This window comes from Microtus oregoni, unplaced genomic scaffold (assembly GCF_018167655.1).
Source record: "Microtus oregoni isolate MIOR12 unplaced genomic scaffold, Mior012 000017F_ref0000208, whole genome shotgun sequence".
Lineage (NCBI taxonomy): Eukaryota > Metazoa > Chordata > Mammalia > Rodentia > Cricetidae > Microtus > Microtus oregoni.
The window spans coordinates 14,998,827-15,026,118 of record NW_024543076.1 but is presented as its reverse complement, the minus strand read 5'-3'; the positions used below and the strand labels follow the sequence as shown (position 1 = coordinate 15,026,118).

Below are 27,292 nucleotides of genomic sequence, written 5' to 3'. Positions count from 1 at the left end.
AGCAATTTGACATCCTGTATCCCCCCCGACTGCAAAGTAGAAACCTCTCTGTCAGAAGCTATTCTTGCAATATTATACCCCTAATGTTATGGGAAGTTGTTTGAGGCAAAAGGCAGCTGTAATAATGGGATTGTGTTTCGAAAAAGAGCTGGCTGTAAGGCCATACCGTAAATGAAAAGCATCATAAAAGAAACGCTCCCACTCTTAAGAAACAGTGAGACTGCTGGAATAACTCATTGCAGGCTGTTTTCATAGCCCCCTAATTCTGTTTTTAAAATCAAAAGCAGCTCGGAAAGAATAGCTCACTCGGAGTTGGGAAGAAAGCCAAGCCTGTGCAATTTACACAGAATCTCAAGTCTTACTAAATACAGGCCATTCATTCAATCAATCAAAGAAGCAAGTATCGAGCACCAACTCGAGATGTTTAATTACGGTATGAGGCACACCTCTCCCCTCCCCCAAAGAATTTTACAGTTAGGCAAAGGCGATAAGTATAATGAGCTAGGGATCCTAAAGATAAGCAAAGGCCCAGGTAAAGGGAGAAGCAGGTAACAGGCACAGCAAGGAAGGCTTACATTCTAGAGGAAGTAGCATTAGCCTGAACCTTGGAAGATGGGGACAGAGAATATTCTTGATAGAAACCACAATGTGAGAACAAAAATGATGTGAGGCAAACTCTGTGAAGGGTGTGGAAGAACATGCTGGTAGCCAAGGGAGTGGGTGGGTGCGACCTGGAGAGCCAGAACCACAAGAGACAGCAGCCAGACCCTGTCCAGAAATAGGTGAACCTTCAGTAGCTGTTTGGCTGATGGAGTCAACTGCTCCTCCAGAGGGTGGTTAATGAAGGCCTCACAACTCTTGTATGCAGCCAGAGAGACACAGTGAAGACTATTTTCCTTCTTGGCCTAGCATTAGGATAATCCACAATGCTAACTTCAGTATCATGGCCAAGAAACAGGAGTCTCCTCTTCTGTTTTGTTTATTTCACTCATTTCTGATTTCATCTTAGTTTTTTCCAGAGTCTCTGTTTTCTGTTTTCCTTTATCCTCAATTCCTCCTGAAAAAAAAAAAAAAAACCTTGTATTACATATGCATTGACAGTGACTTACTAACGAATGTACCATAAAGATACAAACAACAAAGGAGGCCGGGGAGAAGGGTGCCCAATAAGTGCCTTTATCAGAAGCCAAATTAGTAACATTTTCTGAATAGACTACCCGATATATCATTCCCTGACAGTTCTTACAAGTCCTACAATTTCCACAGCTCAGAAATTGTTCACACAGCTGGTTATATCCACCTTAGACCTACATTTAGAAGTAAACATGACTTTTAATAATAGCTTGTTTTATTTTTTATTTAAATAACATTCTTCATTTATTTTACTCACCAACCAGTTTCCTCTCCCTCCTCTCTTCCTGTTCCCTCCCCTTCCCATCTACCCTCTTCCCCATCTGCTCCTCTTCCATCTCCATTCTCCAATCAGAAAGGGGCAGGCCTCCCACAAAGCATGGCTTGTCAAGCTGAGGCAGGACCAAAGTCCTCCCCTTATATCAAGGTGGGGCCAGGTAATCCAGCCTGGGGAGCAGGTTACCAAAAGCCAGCTAAGTACCAGGGAGAGGTCCTGGTCCCAGTTATAAGCCTTACTAAGGGACCAGGCTACACAGCTGTCATATACATGCAGAGGGTCTAGGTCAGTCCCATACAGGCTCCCTTACAGTTGGTTAGGTGTCTGTGAGCTCTGGTGAGCTCAGGTCTGCTGTCTCTGCGGCTTCTCCCATCATGACACCCCTGGCTTGTACAACCCATCATCCATTTCTTCTGTAAGACTCTTGGGGTTCAAACAGTGCTTGTCTGAGGATCTCTGCCTCTCCTTCCGTAGGTTACTGGGTAGAGTATCTCCAATGACAATTAGGGAAGTCACAAATCTGCTTACAGTAGACGGCCAGTTCAGATACCCTCTCCACCATTGCTAGGTGTCTTACTCGGGCTCATCCCTGTGGGTTCCTGGAGGTTTCCCTGGCACCAGATTTCTTCCTAACCCAAAAATACTCCCCACATCAAGATGTCTCTTTTGTTACCCTCCCTCTCCATCCTTCAACCTACCTCCTGTCTTCTAAACAAGAAATGATATTTCTTAGCATGAATGCATTTAGACAGTAGGCAAAAATATTTTGAACTAGCACTAAAGCAACAGCCAGACTTCCTTCTAGAATACACCCAAATCAGTGCTTATGACAGCATTCTACCCTGCCAAGTCAAAAGAGCCTGGAATGCCCAACCATGACACAACCATGACAGATAGGAGTAGCGATAGAGAGTGTTGCATTCTGGGACATCAAGGACTCATGCATCTTCAGATCATTTATCATCCATAGCTCCAAATAGGTGGGTATTTGATGTCTGCTAAACTGCACATCTGAGGACTAATCTATTCACGCATGGCCCTAATCCTTTCCGTTCAGCTCACTTAGGTTGAGTAAAATAGCAAACATTGGAGACTATATTTGATTCTATACATAATAACACATAGTTGTGGACATATTTTGTTTGTGATCTAACAAATAAAGCTTGCTTGAAGATCAGAGTGCACAGCTAAGCTACTACTCATCCCATAGAGGCCAGGCAGTGGTGACACATACCTTTAATCCTAGCACTCAGGAGGCAGAGGTAGATGGATCTTTGTGAGTTCAAAGCCAAGCTGGGCTATATGAGATTAATCTGGTCTAAAAGAGAAATAGAGCCAGGTGGTAGTGGCTCACTCCTATAATACTAGTATTTGGGAGTCACATGTCTTTAATCCCAGCACTAGGGAAGTAGAGATAAGAAGGTCTATGACTGGGCAGAGAGAGGACTATAAGGCGGGAGAAAACAGGAGCTTGGTGCATTCAGTCTGAGGAGTCATAGAGACAAGATCTTGCATATTCAGTTTGAGCATTTGGAACTCTAGGGGTTGGCCGCTCTGCTTCTCTGAACTTTCAGCTTTTACCCCAATAGCTCACTCTGGGCTTTTATTATTAAGACCAATTAGAATTCACACAACACATGGTGAGAGAAAGTATGGGGGAAATGGCACAGTAAGAGCAAGTGTTGCTCAATCATGAGATTCTGAGTCTAAATCTCCATTGCCACACAAAACCAGCCAGGAGAAGCCATGAACACTTATATCCCCATCATTTCACTGAAGGCAGAGACAAGAGGATTGTTGGCGATTTCTGGCCAGCTTACCTAACCAAAAGTGAGTTCCAAATATGGTGAAAGACTATGCCTGTCTTGAGGGAAGAAGGTAGAGAAGGAGAGAAAAAGGCACTTGGAGACTTTAAATGCCATGACTTCCTACACATTTGCTTCTGTGTACACACGTACAACACACATGCACACATGGACAATTTTTTCCAAAGTAAGTGTTAAGGCAATGACCAAACAGTTTGCCTAATAGTGTGTATGGCCTTGAGTGCATCTGAGTTAAAGAAATAAAATCATTGTTAGTTTACAAATATATGTACTAAGAACTTAATGCTTATCTAGTAAACATGACTTTCCACAGTCTGAAAATTGGAATTTGCTAAACATGCATTCATCATTTACTTCCCACATCATTTCCTATGCATAATTATACAGTAGAAACAATGACAAAATTAATAAACCATGGACTATGAAACCAGAAAAAAAAAAAGAAAAGCAAAGGGAATTCAGGTTGAAATCTCTGAAAGTCTATAAGTATTTGCTCTTTGCATTGAAAAGAGATAGTTGATCTTACATGTGTTTGGTTGGCTGGTTGTCTTACCTATTAGGATACAGCTTACCTATTAGGATACAGCTATTGAAAGAGCTACTCGTGGTAAAAAAAAACAAACAAACAAAAAAAAAACAAAAAAAAAACATGCCTTTGCTCTAGTGTGTGCAAATATGACTAGGCATGGAATGTTCTATATCAGTAAAGCAAGTCCCTGCTTCGGAATATAAATGTATCATCACAGAGCGTCTCCAGCAGTTAGCTTGGCTATACATAATCCCCAGCCAGTACCTCTTCTCCCAAAAAGTAATGGAGAAAAAAAAAATAAAGGCAGTAAGCTTTCAAACTTCCACCTGCATTAGCATGGCAAGGCATAACAGTTTGGAGACCATTTCTGCTTAATGAACACCCACATTTGCATTTGAAGAGGACCTCGGGGGGCCGTAAAGTCAGCACAGCATAGATAATTCTGAAGTCAACCCTTTTCTCTCACTAAAAGGTCCTTTAACTATAAAAACCAATTTTAATAAAAGGCATCCCTACTCAAGTTCTTCCATTATACAATATACTTCATCATAACATAAAGTGTTTGGCCCGGAAACTAACTTTATGGATTCCAGAGTAGATTAATGTTATTATTAGTCATGATGGCATACAGAATATCACATGTTTATACCTCATCAGACAAGGGTCAAAACAAAAACCTGGATTAGATTTTAAAGGCTAATTTCTTTGTTGTGCATTTTCCCAGTATCTACATGAAGAACAGGACTGAAAAGTGTCTCCTCATCGTCACAGACAATGACTGCAAGAGTGTTAAACAGGAAGTTACAGAGGGAACATTTGGAGTTGGACATAACGTGCTTAAGTTACAACACTCTGAACAGAGCTCCAGGGTGCTTTACCTCAAAATAAGAAATAGAAAAAGAAAAAATTGAGATTCTGCCATCTGGATATGGGAGATCAAGAGGGCTGGCTAACCCAAAGTCATGGAGTTCACGAGCACATATCTGTCTCAGAAACTGAAATCAAGTATTTCCAGAAATTTTCTTTCTCATTTAAAATTGCACTTCTTCAGTAAGGTCTTCTAACCCTATCTAAGACCAGTTGTCTCCTTCCCTCTTTGTCCTAGAACCTCCTTGCCTTTTCCCACATTTGTAACCACGGCCAGCATTTCATGCCCTCTAGGGTGACGCTGCAGATAAAGCCCTGACCTGAAGCATGTCAGGAAAGGCTCTACTACTAAGATATCCACCCAGTTCTACCCAATAACATTTTTAGACTTCTCATATTTGCTCTGTGTCTCTGGGTCGCTTGTAAGCTTTGGGGTATGAGGACTGACCTGTGCCGACATATAAGCACTAAATATGTGTTACATGAGCGAATGAGTAAGACAAACTGAAGAGGAAGTAGGTCCACAGAAATCTTTCCCTCCTTGCCTCGCCTCCCACTCTCTCTCTCTCTCTCTCTCTCTCTCTCTTTTTTTTTTTTTTTTTTTTTTTTTTTTTTTTTTTTACTATGGGACACATGGCTCCTAAGAAACACTCGCTGTTTTAGGCTAGGAAGTATACTGACTTCCTATGGGTGCTGTTAAAGACCACCACAGACTCAGAGGTTTCTCCCAGGCTCTTTATTGTAGACAGGAGTGGGGTTCAGGTTTCAATCAACATGTTGGCAGGACTCCACTCTTTTTATAGGCTCTTAGTCAGATTTGTCTGTGTCGGATTTATTTCTTAACTTTTCCACCTCTTAAAGACTGCCTGGCTAGTCACCCCTACCTGCCTTCTTCAAGTCCTGTTTCGTTTAGAACATGTGACCCCTGATTATTATTTTGAGACAAAGTCTCATGTAGTCCTGGCTGACCTAGAACTTTATAATACAAGGAGTCTTAAACTGGTAGTAATCCTCCTGCATCAGCCTCCCAAGTGCTGGGATTGCAGGCATGCACCGCCATTCCTGACTGGACATCCTTTCTGTCATCAAATCCTCTCTGAATCTTTTCAGCCTCACTTTTCCAACGAAAGTCTTCATAATGATGTAAGGTCCACTTGGATAATTGGGTTATTTTCCCACTCTAAGGTCAATTGATTGAAGGCCTTGATTTTTGCTTTCCCAGAGGCAGACGCATCCTCAGGTTCTGGCAATTAAGATACAGTTACTTTTCTAAGGGAAATGATTCTATTCCAGTGGGTTGATGAGGGAGGGAGGGACACATGAGGGAGTGAGGGCACACATCCAGCGGTAAGAAGACTGTTCTGTGCTTATTGTGGCTGGGTCAGCAGCCTTCTGAAGCAATGCTTTGACATAAATAGGAACAACAAGCATCCCTGAATTCATTCTTAATGGGAGGAGTGAGTTCATGGAATCTGGATCGACTGAAGACAAACCAGAAAATACAGCATGGATTTGGGAAGCCAGTCCAAAGGCAGATGTGAGTAAATGATCTGTAGGTATCAGGATCTCTAGGTCAACTTCTATCCAGCCAAAATCTAGGTGAAAATACAGGACAAAACCACCACCTTAGAGTCAGAAATGAGGTCAGGCACTAAGAGCAAAGCTTCTTGGCCTGGTTGTAGCTTGGCACTCAAGTTTCTTTATCTCAGAATGAACCTCCTTGGTATCCACGCTCTTCACTCCACTGTCAAGGTCACCTCTCTCCTCCCTAGCTGTGGTTGACACTGCTCCCACTCGCCTCAAAGCCTCCTGCTCCTTTGGCCCCCACAACATGATTTTTTCTGGCTTATTCTTCCCTGTGACTGTTCTTTCTTGTCTCCATCCTCTTTGCTGTCTCAGTGGACCAACTGAGTCTTCAGGAGCAGTGGACCCGTGCTTCTCTGTCGTATCTTAATACCTGTCCCAGACTCCAGCCAAGCCTAACTGAATAGTTGGGTCCCGGACTTCTGTTTCCGATGCATGACAGCTGTCACAGATGTTCCTCGAACCCTGTTACAGCTCCAGAGATCTGAACCCTCTCTTGCTCCTTCTCGCATCTGTCAAATGCCTTCTACTTGACATCTCTGTAAATTCTCTCGACTTTCTGTCCCTTGCTGTCTCTGATACTTCATTCATTGGACCCAGCCGACCTCATTCTTGACCTGCACCTTTATTCTCCTAACCTGAATTTACTGCTGTCTGTAAAGTAACTGTAAGGAACTCAGCTCCACAAAACCCACAGAGAAAATTCCCAATGGTAAAAACTTGGCAAGCCCCATTGGATTCCAAGTGTATCCTCTGAGCATTCACTCTCTAGTCCCCTTAAGGTTTGAAGAGCTTCAATCTAGCAAGTTGTGTGTCACACAGTTATTGGAAGTGACCCGCAAGTGTCAAAATGCAGAAATCAGCCACAAAGCGCTGCTCTATAGAGAAGACAGCAGAGAGGATGGAGACAAGAAAGAACAGTCACAGGGAAGAATAAGCCAGAAAAAATCATGTTGTGGGGGCCAAAGGAGCAGGAGGCTTTGAGGCGAGTGAGAGCAGTGTCAACCACAGCAGAGCGACCAAGAAGAATGAGCTGAGAAAAGGCCACTAGGTCTATAATTGTACAAGTTCATTTTTCATGTCAAGCAAACAGTAGATTCAAAAAGGAAGTGTAGAGCTAAAGGGGGCTAGAAAAAAAGGTCAACTTGATGCCTGAAGAAGCAAAAAAAAAAAAAAAAGTTAAATGAAATATAAGCAATATTTCACTAGTAAGTCCTCAATACCCCAGAAAACTTAAAGCTTTCTTCAATTAATAGAAATACAACTAACAGGAATCATTTACATAACTGAGGGAGCTTAATAAGCCAACCATAACTGTCAACATTTGCTAAGTATCTCAAAACAAAAAGGAACGAGAGGCAAGAGCTTAAGATAAATGAAAACTAATCCAATTCACAAGCAAATGGAAATGCCATGGGCCCAGAGAACATTTATGTGTGGGATTTTGTTTCAAGATCCCAAATTTAACAAGCTAAAATTAAGAGGCATAGCAGTCAACAGTTTGAGATGAAGAATTTCCTTTTAATGGACTATTTTCATTTAGTTTTTTAAAGAGAATAAAATAAGAACAAAGCATCCTAAACCTACTTAGTCTCCAAAGACATAAGTACTTCTTGTACTATAAAGATAACTTTTGTCATGGAGTGGAAGGGGTAGAATTGTCCCTGCTGCCCTGCTCCCCCAGCCTTCTCTGGGCTTTGCAATTCAGCTCCTATTTCTTGTTTGCAAGTATAGTTTTATTGCTGAAGTTTATGCAAGCAGATGAGGAAACATGGGTTGGTACCTTATGGGAAAGCAAAAGCAGCCCATGTCTTCAACAACACCATATCAGTTTACAAGAATTTTTTTTAAAAAAATAGTATACATTTATTTATTTTTATTAATTATTAGCACCCAGTTGCCTTTCACTAAAGGGAGACTGCAGAAGAAAGCAGAATTGAGTGAGAGCTTTGTGTCCACACTGAACTTAGATCAAACACTGGTTCCAATGCTTATAGTCTGATTTTAGCCGGTTGCTAACTGTGGTGGTTTGGATGAGAATGTACCTAATATGTTCATATGTTTGAATACTTGATCTCCAGTTTGTGGATCTCTTTGGGAAGGATACAGAGGTATAGCCTTTCTGGAGTAGGTGTGTTCTTGTTGAAGATGTCACTAGGGGTTGGATTTGAGGTTTCAAAAGTACAAGTCTCTCTCTCTCTCTCTCTCTCTCTCTCTCTCTCTCTCTCTCTCCCTCACTCCCTACTCACTGCAGAACAGAATGTAAAGAACTCAATTTCTGTTCCAGTGCTGCACCTGTCTGCTTTCCTACCATGATCTCATGGACTAACCCTCTAAAATGCAATTAAATTAAAAATAAATAAACACAAGCCCCAGTTAAATAAATTCGTTTAAGAATTGTGTTGGTCATGGTGTTTCTTCACAGCAATAGAACAGGGACTAAGACAGTCCCTATCACTCTCTTGCCCACAATCCACTCCTCTCCTATTCTCAGTCAGCCTCCTCTCCTCCAGATCACCTTTCAGCCTGAGTCTGCCTCTTCCTGCCCTGACTTGTCTGTGCAGGCCACATCTGGTAGTTTGTATCTCTCTACTCAGCTATATACAATCTGGTCCTTTCTGATGTTTCAACTTAAACATCATGTGTTTTACATCGCCAGGATACAATATCGCTACAGAGGCAAAAACACAATGAAGAAATAAATAAATTATATGCATGGTCATGGCCCTTTAACAAGAATTGCTGGAATAAAGGTTGGTGATGAAGAAGGAATTTCTGGATATCCATGCAACATCCAAAAGGTCATGTACAATCTTTCTTTTTTTTTTATTTGGAACTCTTTTCTGTCCAGGTCCTAGCTCACAGACATAACAAAACTTCAAAAATCTTCAATAAATCTGAAGAGTTCATTCTGCATTAGACCTTCTCATCTAGCTTTGGGTTCCTTAATCCAGAATCAATCTAAAACTGAAGTTAGAAGCAGAGGAAGTGGTTGGGGAACATGGTAACTTGGTTTTTAGCTTCTTGCATGTTAAATTAACTTCTCAAAATCTAGTAAGTTAAATCTTAAGAATGTATGAGAATAAACAATGCCTGAGAAAATATGATTGGATGATGACCAGTATGTCTGAGAATAAATGATGTCTGAGAAGATGTGATTAGATGAGGACCAGCATGTCTGAGAGTAAAGGCTGTTTGAGAGGCTGTGATTAGATGAAGGCCAGTAGGTTTGACAGTAAAGGATGTCTGAGAGGATGTGACTGGATGAGAGTCAGTACCAGGTACAGAAAAGCTGCAAGGAGAGGCTCAGCAGTCAGATATTCTTTATACGGTTTAAGTTCCTGTAAACAGAAACTGCTCATTCATTTCCTGGCCACGCAGACCCAAATAATAACACAGAAACTATATTAATTACAACACTATTTGGCCAATAGCTTAGGCATATTTCTATCTAACTCTTACATCTTAATTTAACCCATAATTCTTGTCTCTGTTAGCCACGCAGCTTGGTACCTTTTGTCAGTGAGGTATTCTCATCATTCTCATCTTGCGTCCTCTGGTTTAGGTGATAACTGCAGACTAAGACTTTCCTCTTTCCAGAATTCTCCTATTCTGGTTTCCTGCCTGTACTTCTTATCTGGCTAATGGCCAATCAGTGTTTTATTAAACCAATACAAGTAACAATTCTTTACAGGGTACAAGACCATTGTCCCACAGTACTCTCATTTCTTTTCTTTTCACACAAGGACTCTGAATCTAATCTCCTTTGTTTAGCCTTTTCTCCTGACCATTATCCATAACAACTTGTAACCAACACTGTAAACAAAGACAAACATTCATAATCCATTTGTTGGAAATGTGGGCATAGTTTTCTAGGATAGTTCCTGCTGATTGAGAGCACTGATAATTTTATCGAGACCTAATGAAAATTTAGAATTATGATCAAGTCCTGACTGGAATATTCTGTGAGGTTTGGTAATCTTAGCCAGCAATCTTGAAGCTGTTCTTGATGTAGAACTCACAGGAAACTCCAACAGAGGTCCTCTGAAATGTTCGATTATCTGGGCCATCTGCTCCTATTGGAGATTTTTTGGGGGTCTGCCTTGATCAAACCTGATTTTTCTTAATCTAGAATGAATCCATAGCCTCTTCTTTCCTGTGGACACAAAAGCAAAACCTCTTCTCCGAAGTAACATATCTTTTGATGTAATTTTGAAGTCAAGGCATTTTAAAAATATATATGTTGGATTAACCCAGCAGCATTTATAATCAAATATCTTTTAGCAGCTATTGCTCCTTCTTCAGTTGTTAAACTATTCAAAGACAACACAATAACATATAGTATCCAGATTTTCTGTGTATTTTCCATGTTTATATGGCTGTATTTTAAATTCTATTTCTTGTTTTCATTTTCAATTTTTGGTTTTTTTAGACAGGGTTTCTCTGTTTATCTTTGGCTGCCCTGGAACTCACTCTGTAGGCTAGGCTGTCCTTGAACTCACAGAGATTAGCCTGCCTCTGTCTCCCAAGTTCTGAGATTAAAAGTGTGTGCCACCACATCCTACTTCTCTCTTTCTTGCTTTTATTTAATAACTTTATTCTTTTTCTTTTCTCTCCCAAGTCTACATATATTTTTAAATACACTGTAAGCTGTTTAGAGGTTTTTTTCATCTGAATCTATATTTAGTGTATATCTTTATTTTTCTGACCACATGAGTCTTTAATTTACTAAGCAATATGGCTAGGATTAAAGTTGTGGCTTTGATGGCAGGATGCACCCCATTTCTTAGCCTTCTGAGAGTCAAGTTTCATGGTGGAGGTATTGGCAGGAGCCATGTTGGTTGCCACAACTTTATAGAGTTTCAAGGTCCCTGCTACCACCAAGAAGCATGCTGTTGGCTATTCATAAGCACTACTTAACTGTTTAGTGACAGGGTCTTCTAAAAGAGCTGCAAGGTTTTTGAAGTTGAGCTAAGTTAGGAAGCCTCTCTTAAATGAGATGCACTTGCCTCTACAAAAGAGAGCCCTCCCAGAAAATGCTGCTACCAAGAAGCCTGCTTGATTCTGTTCTTTTGTGTCTCGAATTACTTCCCAAGCTCTCTCAGGTTTTATGTGAATATAATTCTCCATTTGTTTAAGAAGACTGCTTGTTCATTACCAGTCACCAAGACCTGAAATAATAAAATATAAACTATATTAATTACAATACTATTTGGCCAATAGCTTAGGCATATTTCTAGCTAACTCTTATATCTTAAGTTAACCCATAATTCTTGTCTGTGTTAGCCAAGTGGTTTGGTAGTTTTTATCAGTGGTCTCATGAAGTGAATATTCTTAATAAAAATAACCAACGAAAAGAAGCAGCTCATAAAAATAAGGGTATTATAGCTTCAAGTTCAAATTTTGTTGATGATGAATAAATTACCACCATTTCCAATAACAAAATCCATAAGCCTCAGTTTCCTCATCTAAAACCTAAAAAAGACACCTTATATTAAAGAGGCTCATTGTGAATATCAAGTTTGAAAACATATTTTAATGTATATTGTGAATTATAAACTCTTCACACATACAAGGCACTGTTGTTGCTGAGAGACACAGGACCCCGTTTCTGACTAACTGGAAATACAGTAGAGATGTCTGATGTCAAATCAAGGCCATTTGGAGACAGAAGAGTCAAAACAGTGTGTGTACAATTTATATGACATCGCAGAAAGGACACTAAGGCTGCACAGTCAAGAAGCCTGTTGCTTGGGATAGCTTATTCAATACAGCAATAATTTTATGCAAGGAACAGACTCAGCAAGGAACCTCACCCATCCCTGTGACTTATCAAGGACACTAGTTGCAAGATTCCTAAACCAAGTGTTTCACTGAGCAAGTGAAGACAAAATAAAGGACAGGTTTGACATTTTTTGTGGGGACCTAAAAATGCAAGTGTGCTCCACCTTGTCTGAAGGTCAAAGAGTTTGAGCTCATTTTTGTTCTTTCAAAGTTGTTGACAACAGGTGTGCTTACAAAACAAGATGTCCTGACTTAGGTTGTGGTTACTTGCTATTTTGAACATTAAAATGGCCCATAGAGGTGGATCCTCCCTACCTTGACCAATAGTCAAACAATTCAAGCATATTCCTTTGCTCTTTTGCTTAAAATGGGAGGTTTGACCTAGGGAATGGCAGCTTGCATGATACTTGGTCTAGGGTGTGTTCACTTCCCCAAACATCAAATGCTTTGCTCAGGAATCAATGGCTTGATGTCACAGGTATTGGAGTGAGTAACTGTTCTGGCTGTCCTTTGTGTCGTGTTAAAGCTGTCTATTGCCTTCTTCCCCCCTTTTGTATTGGGGTATAAAAGTAAATGGAAAATTAAACACAGGCGAACTCAGAACTCAGAATTCACAGAGTTGCCCTCTCGGTACTGTCCTACATCTTGGTGTTTCTTCCTTATCTCTGTTCCTCCTATCTAACATTTGTAATCCTCACCCCCATACCCTGGAACATATGAACCTGCCATGGCTGAACCCCAGCAGAAATCACCCCCAAAAGGTGACATTTTGTGTCATAGATCCATACCTGAGTCCCAGCAAATATAAGGAATTTATTGGGTTCAAGTCTCTTCAAAGGAGATTTAAAAAAAAAATGTGAAGGATGTTCAGTTGTTTAAATAACCTTCAGTGTTACTCTTCTGCCTGATTTCCCAAACATTAATAAGAACTCTCATCAATGTAGCACCTACAGCACTCAATCCTATGATAGTCAGTACGAAAAACAATAGAAAAACAGTCAAAACAACTCACCCTATACATGCAGAGGGGAAAGAAGGAATCGTCTATGACTCAGATTACTGTGTATCCCTCTAAGAGCCCTCAGCACCAAGCAAAGAAAATACCAAGATCCTATTCCTCTAACCCAGAAGTTTGACTTAAAGGCCCTATGTCAATATTAAGACCAGCTCCTTCAGTGTTTGCCTTCTCTTAAGGTTAATACAGACAACCCTGGGGAAAGAAATCATTAAGCTGGTTCTGGAATCTGCTGAGACCAAAATGTGCCTGAGAAGCATCTGCATACCAATAAGCCGGTTGCCATCCAGTGCGGGAAGGTGGGACTCATTAGAACAGCAAACCTGCTGAACTCTGGCCATCTCCACTCGTATTAAGAGGATGTCTCTTTTACCCTTTATGGCAACTGGATTTTTCCTCAGCTGTTGATGAGAAGAAGCTCCGTCTTTATTGAGTGGATATTTCCCTCAAGTGTTGCTCTCCTTAATGGCAATTTTACCCTATTATGTGTATTTCCCAGGGAGCCCAGGAATGTTAATGGATGTCAAGCCCACATCTCTCTCAGTGGCTGGATTTCCAAATGTGGCTGGAGCACTGGCCTGCTGCAAGCGCACATGCTAATCAGGCTCCATCTGCACAGGAGGCTGCTTGCAGAAACAGACAATTATTTTGCTCCACGCAGGGCTGCTTGGGGAGGCAGGGTAGCTGCAGAGAAATAAATTCCCAGGGCTTAGGATGATTAGGGGCCCCCCAAAGAACACTTAAGTCTTTGAAATAAATACCAAAAAAAAGTTTCTGAAAAGCATGAAAAGAAAATCTTGGTCTTTGGGTTCCTTCAACACTTATTTCAAAGCCTTTTCCATCAGAGGAAATACATGTCTCCAACTGATTCGGGGAAGAGGCCCGGAGCGTGGGGAGGGCTCCCGCTGTGTGCTCCATAGTAGGTGGATAGGCCTCCCTTTGAACTAGATGGGGAAGTCCTAAACAGGAGGGCACAGACAATACCGCTGCTTGGCAGACACTGGTGAGTGGGGAATATTAATATCTCACCCACGGAGTAAGCGTTTCTTTACCGCAGTGTGCCCAAGGGGAAAAGTCACAAATAAATTACTGATCATCATAGGAATGTTGAATTTACAAACTACGACTCCTACTCTCTGGTGACTCCATTTACAGAGATGGGGCAATTTGTGGGTCTTCAGGCACCGAGCAAGTCTAACCCCATCATGTTTGACATCATTATTTTGAAGTTGAGGAAACAGCAGATGCCTGTGTTTCTCATGTTTTGCTCGGTTTCGAAATGCTTAGGGAGAGGAGAGGGACATGCCACCAGCTGGACGGGACTGGAAAACTGCCTGTGTCACCATGTATGACTTCAACAGAATGGAGCAACTGCCACTTCCTTCCAACATCCAGCAATTTCTATTATTCTTTCATATGCCTGAAAAAAAAAAGAGGAAGACAAGGCAAGATTGGCAGGGTATTTGCTTGGACTTGGCATTTGGAAAAGCCTGAGATTGCCCTCAAATAGAGAATCCCTGGAAAGGTAGGGATTTGGTCTATCGGTGGTTAGTGTGGTGTCTGGAGCAGTTAAGGCAAGACAGAGCAGATAATAAGTTAGCTAGGGCCTGGGGTTTCCCAGGCACCCCGGAACAGAGCAAAGTCCCCCAGTCTCACGCCCAGCATGGCTCAAGAGTTACTGTTGTTCTGTGTGACTAGCATCCCAGTCTGTTCCAGTCCCAACTGTATTTCCAGTGGTTGCCAAGGATCAGAAGAGGCTCTGTGTGGTGGGAGAAGAGGACAGAGAAGGTCCATCATAAAGATAGGTACTTGCCACTTCCAGATCTCAGTCCTGAAATCTACTGTCAGGGAAGGATCCTGAGCACTCAGGAAACAGTGAATCCTGCAGGAGTGTTAACACTACCTTGGAATGGATGAGCAGAGAAACTCAGTGGCTGGAAAATGGCACATTCCTGCGATCCGGCCCCTATTCTCCAGCCTAGAGGTGAATAAGAAAAGAAGGAAGCTAAGGCAGGAATTCATCTCATCCTCAAAGACACTGAAAAAAAAAAAAAAAGACAAGAAAAAAAAAACCACCTAAGTCTGGGTATCCACATAGAAATGTATGTTCAATTGCATAGCCTGGATACAAGTAAAAATACTCTCTGGTCTATGGGAAGGGATTTAATTGCTAGGACAAGGCTCCATGCATCCTACACAGCTGGGTACTTGTATCTAAACTTCATTGTGGAATGGAAGTATAGAGTATCTTCTGCATGCCTTGCCTTATTTAATCCATATCATGACGCTCAACGATTTACTTCCTGTCTTGGGGTTGAGATTTCAAGTCTTATATCTTCAGTCTGAAGATGAAGGGAGCTGTCTGAGACTGCTCCTTTTTAGAGACAATGATGGCATCAAAGATGGCAACACCAGGGCCTGGCACAGACTCCATCCGCCAGTCCTTTAGCAACGCAGCAAAAGCCCAAAGACCCCTGTGAGCAATGGGAGCTAATAAATGCATTCAATGCTGGGTTCCTTGGGATCCTGGTTCTTTTGTTTTACTCAAAACCTAAAGTATTACCTTTATTTTTATTGTTTTAATTTATGTATTTTGATGTGTTAGTTATTTTGCCTACATGAATGTCTGCGTGCCATGTGTGTTTCCATGGAGGCTAAGAAGAGGGCCTAAGAGCTGCAGATGATGGTCGGAGCCCCCATTTGGGAGCTTATAATCGACTCCAGATCCTCTGGAAGCCTAGGCAGTGCTCTTAATCATCTCTCCAGAGCCAAATACTACCTTAAAAAAAAGAACAAAAGAAAGAATTGAGAGAGAGAGAGAGAGAGAGAGAGAGAGAGAGAGAGAAGAAAAATTATACTTAACTGTTACCAACGACATTTGAAGTAAGCCCTCACTGCACATGGATTTGAAAATTATGGCTGGTCCATGAGCAGTCTGTAAGGTCAAAGGGAGATGCTGGGGAAAGTCCCTATAATGTCAGCATTAATGATGCAGTCAGTCCCAACTGTTTTCTGGTTTGCTGACTTTGCTTAGTCATGCCTCTGGCAATATTCCTTTCCTTTCTCTAATACAAGGCCGCTCTATGTTCTTCTGTTGCTATGCAAAGGGCCCCAGCCACTCTACCTCCTCCTTCCCCAGTTTCTCATGAAGAGTTCTTAGGTGCTGCTGATGGAATCAGTGAAGAAGGAAAGGCATCCCTGTAATTCTTTGCTAGGGATGGAGCTCTGTGAAATGTCCCTCTTTCCTTGTGAGCATGTCCATTGATATGTCCATTGTTCTTGTCTTGTTTACGCAGTTATTTCTAGGAAAGACTTTTTCAGCAGACTTCTAGGTAGTCTTATTCTTACAATATTACTGCCCACTCACTCTTTCTCAACGCTCACTGAACCATAGACGCATGAGCTGTAGATGTATCCATTGGTGCTGATCTCCCCATGATCTGTTGATCTTTTCATGGTGTGAGCCCCTTATTCATTGGCTAATGAAGAGCTATCAGCTTTGAAATTACACATGAACCAACAGTAAAGCCAAACTCAGCATGTTGTATTTTTATGTATTTGTGTATGCATACATATGTAACAATAATATTTTGTAAAACGCCTGCCAACTTAAGAGTGGGGGAGCATGAGAGAAGTTTGTGGGAGGGTAGCTGGGAGGGACTGAAGAGAGGAGAGAGGGGGAGAAGTGATACAAATCAGTCTCAGAGAAAACATTATTTAAAAAAAAGAAAAACAAAATAAATTCCAGGTATCATCTAGGCCTTTGAAATTTCAAAGTTTTGTTTGTCCCAACACTGGGACAGAGAGATGCTCTTACATCCCTCAGACTAAAGAGCAGAAGGAAGGCTTTGCCTCCCTTACAGACTCTAGGGCTGAACACTTTGTGTCAACTATGTACTGAAGTCCTAACCCCAATACCTTCAAATGTGACCATAATTAAAGATAAAGCCTTGACTTGCCTTGTAAGAAGTTCAGACGAGCCCCAGTCCAACTCAGTTGGGGTTTATGAATGAAGAGCAAAGGTGGACCCAGACAGCTGCTGACAGACGACCCGAAGAGGACTCAAGAAGGCAGCTATCTACACGCCAAGGAGAGAGCCCTCAGAAGAAAACCAGCCTGCCAATCATGGTCTCAGACTTGTAGCCTGTGGAATTAGGAGCAAAAGGCTCCAGCAGATGTAGCTCCTCCATCTGGGGCACTCCTCTGTGGCCATTCTAATGAACTGTTATAATCCTCAAAGAAAAAATGCCAAGTCTCCTCTACACAGCTGCAGAGAAGACTCTTAGAAAGTGGCTTAGCTTTTCTCTGTCCCTACTCTTTCATCTGCAAAATAGGATAATAATAATTAATACTTAGCCCAAAGTGTTCTTAGGAGAATTAGCCGAGATAATGACTATAAAGAACTACCCACTTAGCACACACTCAAGGACTGTCTGCTACAATTAGGGCTCAGAATAAAACCTGAGCTCTCACCTTTCCGTGACTCCTGAAGGCACCCATACTCAGCAAATCCCCAATAAATAACGGACTAAACATTCCGAGGATTAACACTTTTAACAAAGGAGAGGCAAAGACGAAATAGTCCTGAGAAAATTGTAAGCTCATTTGGGTCCCTGAGAAACAGATGTGCAGGATCGCTGACCGTCTAGCTTTTAAAATGAGTGCAAACAAAATCCAATGGTTACACTAGGAACTGGGGTCATCTATTTAAAACAAACTGAAATCGGGCTCTGCTGGCACTTGAGTGTGGTTATTCAGCCGCTGGTTAGTACTCAAAATATCACATAAATGAAACGCGCTTGTACTACACACACACACACACACACACACACACACACACACATGCACATACATATGTAGTTATGTATGAAATGCTACCACCTCAGAGAGGAAAATAAAAAAATAAGGGACTGCATTTTATATAGCACTAATATATGACATTATTTTTCTGCCTCAGGAAAGTAAAATTTGAAGTTCCAGGGTTATTTGTTTTGCGTTTTCTCTGTGTCCGTGTGTGTGAGCACACACACTAGGTGAGCAGGTAAGAGTGCTGCCGTCTCTCTCCACAGTCTTGCGGTTGGAGGTAATGACTCTGAGTCAAGTTAATTCTTGGAAAGAACAGTCTTCCCTTATCCATATTAATAAGTGCTTCCTTTGAGAAGCGATGACAGCCCTTGATACATTTTGATGAAAATGAAAGGGAGGGGGAAAAAAGCCTGGTGCTGCTATTAAGAACACCCTGAGGTGACAGAGAGCCACATCTTTGATACATCAGCTCCTGGTCTCAATGCACACACTTATTAACTCACCTGTGCACCAAGAATTAGAATGAGCTCCTCCTTCAGACACGCATTCTTAACTGCGGTCCCGGCAGACATCCTAGAACCGAAATCAGGCCTTCCGTGTGGGCTGGGGAGTAATTTTCTCATGGTCTCACGGTACAGTTTGCACCGACAGCATCTTGCCACAGATTAGAGACAAGCAGAGTGGAAGGGATCGTTAAAATGCTCAGCAAGGCCTAAAGGGTGGAAAAATAACTCAGCTTCAAGCAAGATGCTCTCCCTTCCTAAAGGGGAAGGGCACGGGGTTGTGCCTTACAAATAATTGCCTCAAAGATACCAAACTATGTGAATCAGATACGCAGGGACAAATGAGTGCCAACTCCAGATACCCACGTTGATAGGACTGCTGCGAGAGCCTCGGAGCACTCTGCAAACACTGTCTCATTAATCCCCTCCTACTCCGTGACATGAAGTCGGGTGATGGTATCATTAGGTCGCTGTACTTAGCGAGGAAGAACATAAAGAAACCCAGGGTTGCAAGAATGGAATGCCTCAGCTCCGACCAAAAACATCTACCACAGCAGGCTTGTAATTTAGAAGAAAGACGAAAAGAGAGTGGATACAGATTAGCCTAGAAGTACATTTCCCTCACTTTGCTCCGTTCCATGACTGCATTTGTCAAGATCCTTGGAAATGAAAGAAAGTCGCACTCCCAGGGCCTGGAGCTGACTGTGAGAACTCGGGAATGAGGGAGGCAGCCTGGGGAACTGCTTTGTCAGCTGCCGGAGAGCTGGGAGTCCCAGGGCCAGTAGAGGTGGGGACTCAGCACCATTCACAGCCATCACCTGGCTCACGGGGCCTTTTAAAGACCTCACAGTGCACCTAATCACACTTGGGCTTTCGACAACGGAACAACTCAATAATAGCGCACTCCACTGGTCAGCTACTGCTGCAAGACGAGACATCCGAATCTGGGGTTTGCCACTGATGCTGGTTGTGCCTGCCACTGAGCCGTCTATGTGTCACCTATCAGCTGGTGCTCAGAGAGGAGGGCTTGAGAAGTGACTGCTACCTACGAGCTTCTAACTGCCCCCAGGTCCCCACCCCCAGCCCCGGAGGTTTTAAATAGTTCTTAAAAATTTCTTGCAGTTTTTTTTTTTTTTTTTTTTTTTTGTGGGAGGGAGACATCAGTGGTTTCAGAACATTGTTTGGCCTTTATGGTCCTGGATGAATTAGAGACATCTGGTAACTTACAAAAATGGTTTAAAACCACGAATTCTCCAAAACAACTAAAAAAAAAAAAAGTCTAAAAATTTCAGGCCGTCTTGCAGGAAATTTGAAGAGGAAATCAGACCACTTGAGCTCAACTCAGAAGTCTCCCCCCACTTCTCTGTGTAAACCAGGGATCCCAGAGGACGCTGTGGGGAAACTGGGGTGTGTTCTAATAACTAGATAGCTTAAGTTAAAATTTTTTAAAAAATCATTTTTCTTGGGGATATTTAAATACTTCTAATTAGATAAACATGCCCATTGTGCACCTAGACATTTAGGATCGGGATTCAAACCCACTGAGATAAGTTGTTGACTCACTAATAATTTGTAATGAGAGATAAAACAGCAAAACGAAATATGGCCTGGAAGCAAGAACTAACCCACATATCTGTACCACCACTGTGACATCCTATCAAGGCTCATATGTATTATAAAAACACCTAAGGATAAGGAAAGGCCCACTCTCCAGACAATGCAGGTATGTAGGTTCATTTCACAGCAGAGGTGACTCTGCTTCCTTGATGCCTTTTTCCCTGACAGCTTCTGGGGCCGACACAAAACATTTCAAAGTCCTGGCCTTGAAGCTCTTGACGTCTCTAAGAGTGCCTCCCGTCATTTTCCCCATAGATGGACCACTTTCCAGATGCATTATAAGTTAACAAAAGAGCCTCGAGCTTGACAATGAGGAGGCAGAAACCTTTCAAAATGATGAAAAATGCCGCGGAGAACAGTCAGAAAGAGCTGCAGCAATAGGAAACCAGAACACCTGGGTTTAACATTCAAACTTCCTGGTATCTCCAGGACACATGTTGTAAAATGCCCACAGCGGACTGGGACTTCCTACCTTGGTTTTCTCCTTCATTTGAAAACCTTAACTGACTTGCTAATACACTTGAAGCTACAGGTAGTCGCAGGATATACCATAATACTCACAGTTGTTTTTATTTTAAGCATCACCTTTTCATCTGGCCTCGCAGCCACAACGGCACAGGTCTGGCCCAGCTAAAGGCTCCGTCGGTTACCAAGGCCTACTTCCTTCCCACAAGCTCCCCCCGCACTGCTCACATTTTATTTCACTGTTGAACCGGGCCCTGTATATCATTTAATTAAAGCCCGAGGCTCCAAATAATCTATTTTAAAACTAATTCTATAACTAATTTACTTTAAGTAGGTATTGAAGAACTCAATCTGTACTCGTAGCAATTTTGACTTTTTAGAGTAATGAACTGTAACACAATTATATGGCACCCAGAACTTATTACTTGACCCTGTAACCAGATTTGACCAGATTTCTCTGCATCCTAAAAAAGCCACTGTTGGTCATTCTCTCCCAAGGAAAGAAATAAATGGAGTAAGTCTGAGTCTGCAAATGGATTTCCGAGCTTTCTAGATCTGACCAAAGCTGAGAATGATTATAATACTGTGAGCAATTAATATCATTTATCATGTTCATTTTATAATAAGGGAGATGCTGTAAGATGATTAATTAGATGAATTTTATGCACTTCCAGAGAATATTAAAGAAAAGAAAGAAAGAAAGATTTTCAAGCTATGCTTCAACTTCGAAGCAAAATCATCCTTGGAATATCCTTTTGTGAAGTAGCAGTCCTTGGATCCAGTGCGTTGGGATGTTAACTTTGCCTGAGAATTAATGCTCTCTATTGTCACGGGACAGGCCAGTAACATGATGCTCAGTATTAAAAGTGCTTCTTACAGTCTGATGAGCCCGCCTTACCAAAACCCATGGCTTTTTACACAGTTCCTGCAGACTATGGACCATTCATCCTGTGACTGAATGGTTGACCAGGGCCTTCAAGTACAGTGTCTACTGAATGCTTATTGTTTTGCCCCAAATAAAGCTGAAAAGTCCTAAGTCCAGTTGTCATAATTCAAAAAGCCCCTATATCATGCAGTGAATACTGCTCAATGGAAGAACTTTGGTTTTCCTAGAGTCTTTGTCTAGTTCTTCTCTGCTTTTTTTTTTCTTTTGGAGCTATGAACAAGCTACCTGTATTGTATGTACTTAGGGAGACATAAATATCTAGAGATTTGCTCAATTTAAAAATGACATCCGATGAGTTATGATTTTTTAAACTACCAAGTACCTTTACGTATAATTCATATATTTTGCAGCCATTATACCTTTTTCTACTCCCTACCATCAAACTTTTCTCTGCTACAATTTTAAAACCACCAGGAAGAGAACTGTCTTAATCAGAGTCTGAAGAGAAGCTTGATCTCCAGGTCCAGGCCATCCCACTCCCTCAGCAGCATCCTACAGAAAGGAAAGTGTACTGTCAGAAAGGAGTGGCAGATTGGTTGACCCAGAGCAATTGCCCTAAGCCTTTACTCTCAGGGACAATGAGCTACAGATTAAGAACACAACCACTGTCCTAGCTTTCCTTCTGTTGCCATGATAAGCAGGGGGATCAAAGAACAAGCTGGAGAGGAAAGGGCTTGTTTAGGTTTACAGCTGACAGTCCATTTCTCTTTGCTGTGAATAGATACCACCAAGGAGACTCTTATTAAAGAAAAAGAAGCATTTAATTGGAGGCCTCCTCACAGTTTCAGAGATAGTCTATTGGTGTGGGAGGTCCTTCTGTCTATGTGTTGATTTTATTGGTTAATGAATAAAGAACTGGTTTGGTCTACAGTATGGGAGGAGGAAGACAGAGTCAGAGAGACATCATGGAGCCACCAGAGTCAGACATGCTGAAACTTTACCAGTAAGCCACTGCCATGAGGTGATACACAAATTAATGGAGATGGGTTAAATTAATGTAAGGGTTAGACAATAAGAAGCTAGAGCTAATGGGCCAAGCAGTGATCTAATTAATACAGTTTTTGCGTGATTATTTCTGGTCTAAGCTAGTGGGGCAGTAGGGAACCAACAAGCAGTCTCCTTGCAACAGTCTGTCAGCACTATGGTGGTAACTTTAGTGGCAGGCCAGCAGCTGTGGTGCTGGAGAAGTAGCTGAGACTTCTAGGCAGAAAGAAAGAGACTTTGGGCATGGGTTTTTGAACCCTCCCACCTACCAACCCCTATAATCCTTGTAATCAGTTCAGCTTCACTCTGGTGAATAAGCATTCAAATATAAATACGTGAGCCTATGGGGCTGTTCTTGTTAAAACCACCATGCCACCATCAAGGGAAGATGAAGGCAGGAACCTTCATATAGAAACTAAAGCACAGTCTAAAAGCTGCTTTCTGGCTTTCTTCCAAATTCATGTTCAGAGACCTTTCTTCTACAACTCAAGACGACATGGCCAGGGATGGCATTGCCATGGTGGGCTAGGCCCGCGACTATCAATCAGAAATTAAGAGCATGCCTCACAAACCTACCACAGACAATCTGACGGCAGCAGTTCCTCAACTGGAGTCTCTTTTCCCAGGTAAATTTAGCTTGTGTCAGGTTGGCAGCTGACGCTAAAACCTACTGAAAGGAAAAGGATAAACCCAGGATCCCAGGACAAGTTCTCAGCATTACAGAGATGTATTTGACCCAGAGGGACAGAAAGCAGGGATGAGGGATAAAGACAGGAGATACAAGAAGAGGGGAGGGGAAGCAGGGGTATTTGTCCCAGAGGGACAAAGGGCTGTCTCGGGCTAGAAGGGAGACAAAATGGCACATACAAAAATGGCAGTTTATAAAGATAAAATGAAAACCCCTTATCTGGATGAGGTGTTTAATTTTTGTTGGAACATATTAATTAGGTGAGCCAAAGGGAGCTTTTGATTGCTGGATTTCAATATTTCAATACTTTGATAGCTGGGCTTTGGTAATCAGCCTCAGGAGAAGGAAGAGGCCAAATAAGAGAATAGACTTTGGTGGCTAGCTTCAGGAATGTAATCTAACAGTTTTTAGCAACACAGAGGGACTGGGAGAAGGGCAACGCCTGCCAGAGCCATGTTTGCCAATCTGGGGTTAGCTAGAATCCCTTCACCTCCCAAGTTCTCAACCAAGAGAGTTCCTTTAGCAATAAAATGGGACAGAGGAGGGTTACACTGCCATTTAAAGGAAAACTTGAGAAGACTAATTCCTTTTTGTTTTTTTTTTCCAGATATAAAATTAAAGATGATCGTGCAAAGGGCCGAAGCTCTAAGAAATAGAACAGTCTCTCCCAACTTGTTGAAGAAAATAATGAGCTCCGTAAAATAATCCAAATTACAGGAAAGGATTCAATGTGAACAAGGGAGCAAGCACCACTGTGGAGAGGGAGAAGGCTATTTACACGCTGAAGGAAAGCAGAATATTTGCATCTTCCCTATTGAAAATGAAACCACTACAAGGTTATTCATGGGATCTCAAAAAATCAATATTATAATATTTCAACATTCTACATTCCCTGCAGGGTCAGCAAAACTGTTCTTGAGGCTGTAGGGACTTACCAGACCTGGAATGAAACCTAGGAGAAACTCAGCAAGTGAGACCTGTTTCTTCAACACTGTAAGCTGCCTCTCCCTTAGCTTAAATGCAGCAATTAAGGCTGTGAATAGATCCCTGAGCCCGCACTGCAGATGCTCCCTTCTGAGGCACAGCAAGCTGGGATCTGGCTTAAGGGATGTCTTTCCAGAGCACAGATGTCCTATTTCTTTTTTTTTTTAAGCTAGAGATTTAAATAAAGCGACTTCGATGTCATTGTTTCATAGGTAGAATTCGTGACAACACTTGTATTGTAGGACTAAAGATAAGTGTTCTTATTAACAAAGCAGCGAGGATATAATTTTAAAATCAGCTACTTAACCTCACGAGGAAAAAATGAATTGATGCCGGGCAGTGGTGGCGCACGCCTTTAATCCCAGCACTTGGGAGGCAGAGGCAGGCAGATCTTTGTGAGTTCGAGACCAGCATTGACTACGAGAGCTACTTCCAGGACAGGCTCCAAAACCACAGAGAAACCCTGTCTCGAAAAACCAAAAAAAAAAAAAAAAAGAAATCTGGTCTCTGTATTTAGGTCTCCCTCCTATAAGAGAGTCACTTGGGCTCTTCAGGCATGGGTTCTGGAATGTTCTTCTTAAAGGCTCGGTGTCCTCATCACCACCCCTGCACTCTAAGGACAAGTGAATCACATTTGTCTAAAGAGTTGAGATAAAAAGGAAAGAAAATCCACAGTCCACCTGATCCTGCCAGGAAAGGGTAGTCCATAAGTCTATTGTTTATCAAGTGTGAGATAGAGCAGGAGACACAGTTCACCTCCTGAAGCCCAAATTAAAGGCAAGTAAGGTCTTTCCCCTATAGATCTTTGGTTCAAAATATTCTCCTTTCAGCTTTCATGAAGAGTTACTTGGTTTTGGTTTGGTTTTGTTTTAACATATTGAAATGTATTTGGTGGTACTTTACTAAACACTGTGATTTATCTCCCAGGTAGGGAAATGTACCTTCCTGAAATGTATTCATGTTTATTTTTTCTCTTCTAAGCAACTACATATTTTCCCTCTGTAGAAAATACATAACTCAATCTCATCACATAGAAAACCTCTCCCCTACCCAACACACATCTTCAGGCTGACTAGCAGATGAATTTCTCAGACACATAAATCTTTGGGATGCAAATACCCAACTTCTTTGAAATGAGGTTTGTTTAGTCTACCAATTAAAATAACTTCAGCTTTGTAAGACAGATTTTCTACATTGTGACATAGTTGAAGACTAAGAACCCATGTCTCCTTTGGTATTGTCCACGAATTAAAGTAGAAATATGTCATAACATGTTCATAATAAAAATAAGATTATTTTCTCATATAGTTAAAGAAATGTGCATATCACTTAATGAATTATAGACAAAGACGCATCTCACCCAAAATAAAACAGAAGCCTTGGCCATCCTTATGTTGAGTTACACATTCTGAAACACAGTTAAACCAGAATTATAGTCATAGTTTCAAAACACATCATAACATTGTGAAGTATAAGATTATTTTTTTTTCCATCCACCAGTCGCCTGTTTAGACAGTTGTTTAACTCTGCTTTCCAGTCTTAGGGGAGGAGTATGGCTGAAAACAGAATTATTTGTCATTTGGTTTGCAAAAGTCTCAAGCCAGTTGAGAGATTATGCAGAGTGCAAGAAGCAGGTGAGGACGCCACCTGAGCTGGAGAGAGGACAGGTCTGGAGTCAAAACCAAACTGTTTCACCTGAAGTGATCATATATGCAAAAATGAGACAGTTCAGTAAAGGGCCTCCAGAGGATGCATGTTTGAGTACCCCAATACATACAAGAGCACAACGGTCATCTACAAACCGATTAGCCTTCTCTAGAGACAGCGTCACTCCTTTCCTAGTCCAGAAGACAACACTTCATCTGGATCTTTCCTTCAAAGTCTGCTAGATGGTCCCTCATGAGCGTTGTGTTGGCCCTGCCCGCAGGAGAACCGTCTCCCTGGGTTCTAGGCTTGGCTTAGTCTCTATCTCACACACTCTGAACCAGAGGCCCTCCTGCTCCCAATATCCCTCATCCCTGAAGGAAAGGCCTATAGCCCTATAACCCACATGTCTTTCCAAGTGGTAGAGTGCTTGTCTCCTGAGACCCTCATTCGACCCATCTACCGGTGCTGTGACTTAAGGCTAGGTCAAAATTAGTGCACATCAGATGTCCTAAAATGATTGTACGTTTTTCTTGCACACACTCATCCTCAGGACACATGGTAAAAAGTGTGAGGGAGGGGAGAGCTCAGCCTCTGCTGAGCATGTTTGCATGTGTGTGTTCATGAGCACACATGTACAATGTGGTTTATATGTACGGTGTGCGTGCTCATTTGTTTGAGAGTGAGCAGAGAACAGGAGACATTGAGTGTCACTCTCTGCTTTGTTCCCTTGGAACAGGGTGTCTCCCTCAGCTTGGGGCTAGGCTGGAAGCCAGCGAGCCACAGCAGTCTCCTGTCGTGTCTCCGCCTGCCTCAGTACTTCAGTCAAGGCTGCTCTTTACGTGGGTGCTAGGGACTTGAACTCGGGTCCTCATGCTAGTTCAGTGAGCTCTATCACCCACTGCATCACCAGCCTCGCATCCTGCATCCTGCATCAACTCAAATACACTAATCTCTTTCCTCCCACTTCTTTCCCTCCCTCCCTTACATTTCTTCAGTGTATCTGATACATCATTGGCGCTTCACGTATTCTGTGATACATTTGCCTCTATGGGACAAATCGCAAAAGTTTGATCAATAGAATATCTCAGTAAAAGGGGGGAAACTGGCCGATAGATGCTTGCATATAGGAAATAAAAAAAAAAAAACAGTACCTTGACTTTATCTCCAAAGCCCCGTCTTCAGAGATTGTGGAGCTGGCTCGTGAGCATAGGTTCTTAATTACGGAGACAGCTGACAGCCCCACAACCAAACATACTGCATAGTCCATCTGTCTTCTGCCTAGCTGTCTCTGTGTTGAATTATTTAGTTTTCATCATTTTTGATTTTGTAAAGGTTAGATGTTAGATGCTGATGGTAATATTAGAAGGAATGAAGAAATCAATCTTTGAGTCATTCTGCAGCCGAATGAGAAACACGGTGTGTCAAAGTTGGCCTTGTAAAGTCACATCTCCTCCAACCCTCAGAGAGTTTAATTCGAAAATTAGGTTTATCATAGTACTCACTGGGGGCAGGTGACTTGGAGAATTCTCTAGAACCTGGGTACTCAGAAGGCGGCAACAGTCAGCCCACGCGTGCTGTCATTCACGCGCTCCTTCATTTACTTGTTCATTCAGCAAACATGCCTCCTGCAGCTGCAAGC

General features: G+C 42.0%; 1 long non-coding RNA gene across 1 annotated transcript; it reads right to left on the bottom strand.

Moving 5' to 3' along the window:
• Positions 1–271: 271 nt before the first annotated feature.
• LOC121458516 lies at positions 272–27,292 on the bottom strand. The gene is made up of 3 exons (XR_005975848.1): positions 27,156–27,292; positions 26,805–27,047; positions 272–1,057 (listed from the first exon to the last, which is right to left on the bottom strand). It is a non-coding gene; the product is annotated as an uncharacterized LOC121458516 (long non-coding RNA).